An 11,295-nucleotide genomic window follows, 5' to 3' on the forward strand; every position below is an offset into this window, starting at 1 on the left:
TAAAGGGCCATTATAATTTATCATTAGTCGTGTGGCAAAGCTACTGTATGTGTTTAACCTCTGTAAAGGGGTTAATACACAGTTAAAGTACGGCTCTGGACCCTCAGAGCACTATGAGTCCTAAGCAGAAGCTGCCTCTGATCCAATCAGCAGCGCTAGTCGCATGCTTGGCTGTGTAACTAGCGCTGGTTATTTGACTAACGATAGTTTCAGCTCGGAACCAGCAGTGTTCTGAATGGTACTTTAGCTGTGCATTTAACCTATTTGCAGGGGGTTAAACACATACATTTGCATGTTGATAGTGATAAAATTACATGTCGTAACGAATTAGAGCATTTCATTTATCACTAAGATGACCCTTTAAGATGTTAACAATATGAAAAGGAGAAGAATCATGTTGCATAACAATGTAAAAATATACTATAGATTGCAAAATGTTCATTCCATTACGACTATGCACAAAAAATAATAATAGATTATGTGAATTCAAAGACTTCTCATTCTGAGATATGGTTGGAAACGTTTTATATTTAGCATAATACAGTAAATGTAATTACAAGATGAGTGCTAGGAACTGATTTGTGCAATATTATAAAAGGGACGTGAAGACATGAAACCCAATATTTTCTTTCATGATTCAGATAAAGCATGCCATTTTATACAACTTTCTAATTTACTTCTATAGATGTGCAGCCAAGACATTTTTGTTTCGGACAAAAAAAAAAATCAGAATATTCAGGGAAATTAGTTTCCCCCTAATATTCAGTGACGGTGTTCTGTATTATTACCTGACTGCGTTTTACGTTTGCCTACCTCCGGCCATGCCTCCAAAATAGTTTCAAAGACAGTTGTTCACGCATGTGCTAACTGCAGCATTCCTACAATAAAATCGAAAATTACACTAAAGAGCCCACATGCGTCCATGCCGCAGTCGGCAAATATTACAGAAGCGAGACCTACGCAATTTGGGCACTAGCTGGGTGATTTTTCATAATATAAACACTCTGGGGACCTACACAATTTGGGCACTAGCTGGGTGGCATACAAATGGATCATACTTATTTTTCATAATATAAATCAGTGTTTTTCAACCAGTGTGCCGTGGCACACTAGTGTGCCGTGAGAGATCCTCAGGTGTGCCACGGCAGACTGACAACAGTGTGACATATTTTTTAAACTTTGCTTGTTTTTTACTCCCAGTGCAGGGGTAGTTTGTAGGAGGCATGGCATAACAGCACAATACATACAGTATGTGTGTGTTTGTGTGTATGTGTATATATATATATGCTGTATTAGGCTACAATGTGTGATTTTTTTAAAATTTTGGGATGGTGGTGTGCCACAGGATTTTTTAATGTAAAAAAGTGTGCCACGGCAAAAAAAAGGTTAAAAATCACTGATATAAATAGTCACAAACACTCTGGGGACATCTAAATACCACTGGTCAAAAAATGAGTAAATGAGTGAACGTTTTACATAAAAAAAAATATATATATATAAATAATTACAAACATTCCCTTTCATGATGAAACCATAATGCAGGCCCATTTTAATTGTGTAGGTCCCCAGAGTGTTTGTAACTATTTATATTATGAAAAATAAGTACAATCTATTTGTATGCCACACAGCTAGTGCCTAAATTGTATAGGTCCCGCTTCTGTAATATTTGCCAACTGCGGCATGGGCGCATGCGTGCTCTTTTAGTGCAATTTTCAATTTTATTGTAGGAATGCTGCAGTGAGCGCATGCGTGAACAACCGTCAGTGAAAAACTATTTTGGAAGCGTGGCTGGAGGTAGGCAAACGTAACTCAGTAGGGGAATAATACACAACAGCGGCACTATTCAGTATTCGTTTTGTTTAAAACTAAATGTAAATGTTTCAAAGCTACAGGTAAAAAGTTCCCCTGTAGTTACAATACTTACCTTAAAGGAAGAGTCAACGCCAAAATTTAAATTGTTTATAAAGATAGATAATCCCGTTATTACCCATTCAATAAAAATTCTGGAGTAGACTGTTCATTTAAGTCACAGAAAGAGAAGCAGCCTGCCAGAAACATACAACAGCTCAGTGGCTTGTTCTAAGACCTTCTAAGACCTGGTTACCAGTGGAGTAGCTTATTTTTGCCCTATTGTGCTTTTCACAGAGGAAAACTTTATTAGTCTGATCCTGCCTAGCAAGGTCAGTTCAGCCCCGAAATACCAGGCAATTCTCCTCCGATTCACTGACGAGGCCCATAGAAGGCCGAAACGGTCATCTGTGGTTGCCTGGTATTTCGGGGCTGGACTGACCTTGTTAGGCGGATCAGGCTGATGTACTACAGGAAAGCTTTCCTCTGGGAAAAGCACAATTGGGCAAAAAGAAACTACTCCCAGGTGGTATCCAGGCCATAGAACAAGCCACTGAGCTGGTGTTCGTTCCTAGCAGACTGCTTCTCTTTCTGTTGGAATTTGTTCCTTTAAGTCAGTTCCGAAGAAAGGTATGTATCGTTGCTTACAACATTAACATTTGAAACAGTGTTGACATATCCAGCAGGTTGAGGGTTAATTCTATTATATATAGTTGGAAAAAAGGGAATAAAAATGGATACATGATTTTTTTTTTATCTAAAGTTGTACATATGAGATCTCAAATGCTAAAGAAACAATGTAATGGGAAATGTGTATGTTCTAATTGGTTAGGACATTGACTTTGTTCTTCTATTCGCTGTGGATATAGTCTGGCTCAGGAGCTGCAAAGAACTGCTGGTCCCAGGCAGGAGCCAATAGCCAGCAGCAGCAGTTGCACGATCCCTTCATTCAGCAGCTGTGGTCTCCTCTGTATTGGGTGCTTTTCACTTTATATCAAAGGGAGAGAAAATGCTAAGAAAGAAAAAAAAAAATAAACATGAAAAAAAATATTGTTTCCATTAAACAAGGTTAAAGCTGTTTTGATTTTGAATTAAACAGACAGTGCAAATGAGCTTTAAAGGAACATAAAACCCAATATATTTTTTTTCATGATTCAGACAGAGAATACAATTTTAAACAACCTTCCAATGTATTTCCATTATCTAATTGCTTCATTCTTTCGTTATCCTTTGTTGAATAAGCAGCAATGCACTACTGGGTGCTGGCTGAAAGCACTGGATGAGCCAATAAAATTAGGTATAAATTTGGACCCATCAATCAGAAGCTCCTGAGCCTACTTAGCTATGCTTGTCAACAAAAAATAACAAGCGAACCAAACAAATTAGATAATAGAAGTAAATTGGAAAGTTGTTTATAATAACATGCTGCATCTGAATCACAAAAATAAAAAATGTGGTTTTCTTATCCCTTTAAAGGGACAGTCTAGTCCAAAATAAACTTTCATGATTCAGATAGGGCATGTAATTTTAAACAATTTTCCAGTTTACTTTTATCACCAATTTTTCTTTGTTCTCTTGGTATTCTTAGTTGAAAGCTTAACTTATGAGGTTCATATGCTCATTTCTTAGACCTTGAAGGCCACCTCTTTTCAGAATGCATTTTAACAGGTTTTTCACCACTAGAGGGTGTTAGTTCATGTTTTTCATATAGATAACACTGTGCTCGTGCACGTGAAGTTACCTGGGAGTCATCACTCATTGGCTAAACTGCAAGTCTGTCAAAAGAACAAATAAAGGGGCAGTCTGCAGAGGCTTAGATACAAGATAATCACAGAGGTAAAAAATATATAAATATAACTGTGTTGGCTATGCAAAACTAGGGAATGGGTAAACAAGTGATTATCTATCTTTTAAAACAATAACAATTCTGGTGTAGACTGTCCCTTTAAGGCCTGATCGCTCACTGCTTTATTGGTGCACAGCAAAATGCCTTAACAAATATATGAATTTTCCAAACATCACTACGGCCCTTATAGGCTGAACTGATGTGTCACCTGTTGACTATAGAAGAGGGAAGTTAAAGATACACCACCTGCACTTATTTACTTATTTTACAGACACACTAAAAGGTAATAATTTACACCAGACTTGAAATCACGTGATCACATTGACCATCTCGTGATTATTTTTTATAAGCAAGTGTTTACATCAGAACCTTGCCCTGGACATGAATGGGTTAAACTTCCAGGCTGGCTGCATGTTACATTTCCCTGTATTGTTGATGGAAATTACAAGAAAAGTGCCTATTTTTGAATTCAGTCAAAGAAACTGAAAAAAAGGGGTTACTGTTTAAGCACTCAGTTGTAAAAGTATAGTGTGTGGTTATACTGTTTAAAACCAAAACTTTATTGTGCAATCATTCAAAATCGAGTAAACTAAAACATACATGTATCCAATATGATAATCTATTATTAATTCATTTGTTTGTCTATATATATATATATATATATATATATATATATATATATATATATATATAATGCAACAAAAAATTCAACGTGTTGATTAGTGAACTGATTTTATTCAAAGTCTATTGATAATATTTCAAGACGGTTATATAGTTTGTTTACTGTCAGCTTAAACTGCAAACATATATATTACCTTTCAGTATTGCCAATAATAATTAGCATATTTTGGAAGACAATTCTGCTAATCCGATAGGATATGCAAATATCTCAGTACTGTCTCTTTAAATATTTGGTGTATCTAAATATGTGTGTTTTTCATTACAATAGATATAGGCATCTATTTATCAAGCCGTCAAATACGCTGGAATTCCGCAGCGTATTTGTAGCGAGCCTGATTCCCCTTAGTTATCAAACCCTACAGACTGGCAAAAGTAGAATTTTGTGATGTAACATACGATCTGCTGGACTCAGTCCGACACAGATCGATGCTTACGTCATTACAGATGTTCCGAATGCAAATTCGGCACAATCTGACTACTTTTGCTAGTTAACAAATTTCTACCAGGTATGCTCGCCCAGCCTACCTGGTTTTCAATCCGCCACCCTGGAGGTGGCGGATACCATAGGAATCAATGGGAGTCTGAAAGCAGCGAAAGCTCATGTTCGCTGCTGCCTGATATCCCATTGATTCCTATGGTAACGTTTACGCCTAACACCCTAACATGTACCCGAGTCTAAACACCCCGAATCTGCTGCCCCCTACACCGCCGCCACCTACATTATACTTATTAACCCATAATCTGCCGCCCCGACACCGCCGCCACCTACCTACATTTATTAACCCCTAATCTGCTGCCCCAATGTCACCGCCACTATATTAAATTTATTAACCCCTAAACCTAAGTCTAACCCTAACCCTAACACCCCCTAACTTAAATATAATTTAAATAAATCTAAATAAATATTCCTATCATTAAATAAATTATTCCTATTTAAAACTAAATACTTACCTGTAAAATAAACCCTAAGATAGCTACAATATAACTAATAAATACATTGTAGCTATCTTAGGGTTTATTTTTATTTTACAGGCAAGTTTGTATTTATTTTAACTAGGTAGAATAGTTACTAAATAGTTATTAACTATTTAATAACTTCCTAGTTAAAATAAATACAAATATACCTGTAAAAAAAAACTAACCTACATTACAATTACACCTAACACTACACTATAATTAAATTAATTCCCTAAACTGAATACAATTAAATACAATTAAATAAAATTATCTAAAGTACAAAACCCCCCACTAAATTACACAAAATAATAAACAAATTACAAGGTTTTTAAACTCATTACACCTAATCTAATCCCCCTAACAAAATGAAAAAGCCCCCCAAAATAAAAAAAAGTCCTACCCTACACTAAATTACAAATAGCCCTTAAAAGGGCCTTTTGCGGGGCATTGCCCAAAAGTAATCAGCTCTTTTACCTGTAATTTTTTTTTACAACCCCCCCCAACATTAAAACCCACCACGCACACAACCAACCCTACACTAAAACCCACCCAACCCCCCCTTAAAAAAAACTAACACTAACCCCTTGAAGATCACCCTACCGTGAGAAGTCTTCACCCAACTGGCCCGAAGTCCTCAACAAAGCCGGCAGAAGTGGTCCTCCAGACGGGTAGAAGTGGTCCTCCAGACAGGCAGAAGTCTTCATCCAGACGGCATCTTCTATCTTCATCCGGCACGGAGCGGCTCCATCTTCAAGACATCCGACGTGGAGCATCCTCATCATCCGACGTCTTCTTGAACAATGACGGTTCCTTTAAGTGACGTCATCCAAGATGGCGTCCATTCAATTCCGATTGGCTGATAGGATTCTATCAGCCAATCGGAATTAAGGTAGGAAAAATCCTATTGGCTGATGCAATCAGCCAATAGGATTAAAGTTCAATCCTATTGGCTGATCCAATCAGCCAATAGGATTGAGCTAGCATTCTATTGGCTGATTGGAAAAGCCAATAGACAGCCAGCTCAATCCTATTGGCTGATTGCATCAGCCAATAGGATTTTTTCAACCTTAATCCTGATTGGCTGATAGAAATCTATCAGCCAATCAGAATCTAAGGGACGCCATCTTGGATGACGTCATTTAAAGAAAACTTCATTTAGTGTTAGCTGTTGGATGAAGAGGATGCTCCGCGTCGGATGTCTTGAAGATGGACCCGCTCCGCGTCAGATGGATGAAGATAGAAGATGCTGTCTGGATGAAGACTTCTGCCCGTCTGGAGGACCACTTCTCCCGGATTTGTTGAGGACTTCGGCCCGGTTGGGTATTTAATTGTATTTAGTTTAGGGAATTAATTTAATTATAGTTTAGTGTTAGGTGTAATTGTAACGTAGGTTAGGTTTTATTTTACAGGTATATTTGTATTTATTTTAACTAGGAAGTTATTAAATAGTTAATAACTATTTAATAACTATTGTACCTAGTTAAAATAAATATAAACTTGCATGTAAAATAAAAATAAACCCTAAACTAGATACAATGTAGCTATTAGTTATATTGTAGCTATTTTAGGGTTTATTTTACAGGTAAGTATTTAGTTTTAAATAGGAATAATTTATTTAATGATAGGAATATTTATTTAGATTTATTTAAATTATATTTAAGTTAGGGGGTGTTAGGGTTAGGGTTAGACTTAGGTTTAGGGGTTAATAAATGTAATATAGTGGCGGTGACTTTGGGGGCGGCAGATTAGGGGTTAATAAATGTAGGTGGGTGGCGGTGGTGTGGGGAGGCAGATTAGGGGTTAATAAGTATAATGTAGGTGGTGGTGGTGTTGGGGGGCAGATTAGGGGTTAATAAGTATAATGTAGGTGGCGGTGGTGTAGGGGGCAGATTAGGGGTTAATAAGTATAATTTAGGTGTCGGCATTGTAGGGGGCAACAGATTAGGGGTTAATAAGTATAATGTAGGTGGCGATGGGCTCCGGGAGCGGCGGTTTAGGGGTTTAACACTTTATTTAGTTGCGGCGGGGTCCGTGAGCGGCGGTTTAGGGGTTAATACATTTATTACAGTTGCGGTGGGGTCCGGGAGCGGCGGTATAGGTGGTAAAACAGTATAGTATAGTGTGGGTGTTTAGTGACAGGGTACCAATAAAGCTGGGAAAAAGCCGAAGAGCAGCGAGATCGATGACTGTTAGTTAACAACAGTCCGCTGCTCATCGCACCGAACTTGGTGCATGGCTTTTTGACAGCTTTTTTGATAATTTTGGAGAACTTATTCAGGTCCGCGGCAGCGATGTTAGTCGATCTTAGGCGAGCGTATTGGTGCCGTCGAATGCAAGTAAGTTGACGGCTTGATAAATAGATGCCATAGTATCAATATTGTACAGTATACCTTAAGGGTTATGAATGCCCCTTATATTCAGTGACGCTTTCTTACTTATTAATCTGTCATGTTGGTCTTGTTCTTTTAAATATTTCCCTTAAAGGGACATGAAACCCACATTTTTTCTTTCATGATTTAGAAACATCATGCAATTTTAAACAACTTTCTAATTTACTTCTATTATCTAATTTGTTTCATTCTCTTGATATTCTTTACTGAAAAGCATATCTAGATAGGCTCAGTAGCTGATGATTGGTTCCTGCACTTAGAAGCCTCGTGTGATTGGCTCACTCATGTGCATTGCTTTTTCTTCAAGTAAGGATATCTAAAAAATGAAGCAAAATAAATAATAGAAGTAAATTGTTATGTTGTTTAAATTTGTATTCTCTATCTGAATCATGAAAGAAAAATTTTGGGTTTAGTGTCCCTTTAAAGTTTATTGTACATTAAGTCGATACTGTGATTGTATATGTTTCAATAAACTCTAATTTCTAACTAAACCAATCGAAAATAAATGATTATCCCTTATGTGCTTGATATTACTTCATAAAATAGTTTAATACACACAATATATAAGTTGCAGTGTTACTGAATCAGTATTTACAGGAAATCCAAAAAAATATTTCAAGATTAGAACATACAATTTTCCAATTTACTTCTTTTATCAAATTTTCTTCATTCTCTTTTTATCGTTTACTGAAGGAACATTGGCGGTTAGCTGAACACATCTAGTTAGCCAATTACAAGTGACAAATGTGTGCAAGCACAAATCAGCAGCTAGCTCCCACTTGTATATGATATGTGTGTATTATTTTTTAACAAGGGATACCAAGAGAACAAAACAAATTTTAAAATAGAAGTAAAAGTGTCTTAAAATGACATGCTCTAGCTGAATCATGCAAGTTTAATTTGTTTTAACTTTCCTATCCCTCTAATACATGAAAAGAAGATCAAATATGAATAAATTAATTATTTTGCAGTATATAATTGTTTGCAGCTTGCTATGCAAAGTTATATATTCTTGTTACAATTGTAAACATTTGTTGTAAGCTTAGCTTGCTGTCTTTATTACAAATGTGTTTTATACCTATGCGAGCAAAGTCCTGTTTTAGTTTGGTAGCTCATATACTTGTAAAGGATAAACCCCCATGTGTTATTTGAGCTGATTACCAACTTATATATGAACATATACTGCTATATGTCAAGTTACAATCTTTAAAATTACATTTGAACCTCCAATAATGGCTCATTTGCTTCCAATTAAATTTCCCATGGTGCTTAGGCACTCCAAAGTCCAGTCAAGCATCATGGGAAATGTAGTTCTGAAACATCTGGAGTGCCAAGGTTCTCCATCACTGACATAGTCATTAGTCTTTAAACCCTTAACCCTTTCCTGTCCTATAAATTTTTAATTTAGTGCACCAGCAGGTCTTATTTAATTTTTCTGGAAACCCCCCCGCATACTTTTAAGGAAGTAAGACTGCAACACGCAGTAACGCTACGCCACTCCTAACTGCCTGCTTATCCAGCATGGACATTGACCACAGCGCTCATATGAGCCTGAAGCCTAAGTATCAGCTTATCCCCTGCCTGCAAAAAGCTATACCAGACACGGCAAAATAACGATGCAGGGATGTACGCCAGATACCCTACTAAATATAATGGGCACTCATGTCACTAAAGCTCACATATAGAGGGCCTAAGTTTGACATGGTAACTATTTGCTCTTTATGGGGAACAATCACTATAACTACCATAGGATTTTACCTAACACACCCTTAGAGAAAATCTGCTGCTCTGCACCTATACAGGAGGGGACGGTGATTGTCTTTTTCAGCATGACCGGAAGGAAATCTACTTCCATGTCTCCCCGGTGGAAAAGTTATGTCGGAATATATCCGACATTGATCTGCAAGCAGTAAAACTCTTTGTCGGATTTATTCCAACATAGGAGCGGAAAGGGTTAAAGAGACAGTAAACACCTTGTAATTAAAAGACTATAGAATAACACATCAGCCAAGTCAACATTTTTAAAGCAAATAAAAATCCTTTTATCTGCAATTGTTTTTCAATAGCCAAATTCCACGCACCATTTGCCTCATTTGGAGGAACCAATCTGGGCTTTAGTTCAGACAACAAGGCAAGCCACAGTCATAAATTAGTATACAATGCATTGTTTTGCAGTTGATATCAGCTAAATCCAAGTAGGGACAGATATGTAGCAGAGGTAGCCTTGAGAAGGAAGCAGGGTAAATTTCAAGTTCTTAGAATATGAAATTGCTAAATTTTCTGAGCTAAATTACATGAAAATGCGCAAAAACAAATAATGAAAAAATATTCCAGTTATTTAATTATGCATAACTAAACACTTTATATAAAAATCTCAAGGTGTTCACTGTCCCTTTAACTTAGTGCTATAGTTATAAAGTCTGCACTGCCAGATGCAAATAAAATGGACTATATTGTAAGTAAACGTTTACTGTATACTCTAATGTACCATTAATGTTGCATTCGGATTTTGACAATCAAAAATATTGCTGTATTTTCTACATTTGTTTCAAAATGCAAATCAAGTGCCCCCTTCAAAGAATAAATAGAAAATAAAAAAATAAATTCCTTCATTCGTGTGGATAAAACCCTTACTTTTAAGACAGGAAAGGATTTTCTGGAGGTGGGAAAGGTTTCAAATATACACTATTCAATAACTATATCTAGCAATATCCTTGTCAGTTGAATCTGTCCTGTGTCAGTCAACAATTATGTAAGCTCCACTTACAATTTTTTTATTGTGCTGTTGCTGGCTTGTAGCAAAAGCACTAGCTAATTATTTCATTGCCTTGAAGAAACAAAAGATTTATTTTTTTAATGGCAAATTAAAACATTTTTGAATGTGCAAATGTCTAATAAATAGCACCTCTGACAATTATGTTAAAAACCTGCATTGTATTGCAGTCCCAGGACATACACCTTAAAGATCTTGAGCATTGTTTATATTGTCACCTTTTCTGTGGTCAAATGGCGACACTGTGTATAATGTTTCAGGGTTAGTGCTCTGAATCCTGCAGGATATACTCCAGCCTCTTTGGGTGTAAAAAACACGTTTTTTTGAGTTCTATTACAAGAGAAGCAGACCAAATAAATTATAAAACTACAAATTGTACATGTAATTAAAAATGTTATGGAGGAATTCTAATTTGAGTGTAATGTCCCTTTAAACTTTTAGCAATTACTAGACGTGCATTCGGATACACAGGCTGATATGAATGCAGCAGATGATGATAGCTGGAAGTCGCATTCTGCAATTTCCTAAACCAGATATCTCCTAGTGAAAATGCAACACACTAAGATCTTTGTAAATCCAGATCTTAGAGTGTTGCACTTTCACAAGATTAAATCCGGCTCCGAACATTTACCAAATGTGGTTTGTGGCCGCCATCTTCGGCATTCGGATCGGCCTGAAATAACCAAATGCACATATCTAACTAAAGCCCTTATTCAGCCTGAATGGTCCTTTCTATGCCAGTGCTTATATAAGCTGTATTAGATATGATTAGTTTTATATATTGAGTGTCCTTTTAAAGG

At 36.6% G+C, this 11,295-nt stretch overlaps 1 protein-coding gene across 1 annotated transcript in view; it reads left to right on the forward strand.

Annotated features, from left to right (window-relative positions):
- LOC128664659 (E3 ubiquitin-protein ligase RNF220-like) overlaps window positions 1-11,295 on the forward strand; it is a 71,970-nt gene that overhangs the window by 60,136 nt on the left and 539 nt on the right. The gene's annotated exons all lie outside the window — the stretch shown is intronic.

The sequence above is a fragment of the Bombina bombina genome, chromosome 6, assembly GCF_027579735.1.
Source record: "Bombina bombina isolate aBomBom1 chromosome 6, aBomBom1.pri, whole genome shotgun sequence".
NCBI classification, from domain to species: domain Eukaryota; kingdom Metazoa; phylum Chordata; class Amphibia; order Anura; family Bombinatoridae; genus Bombina; species Bombina bombina.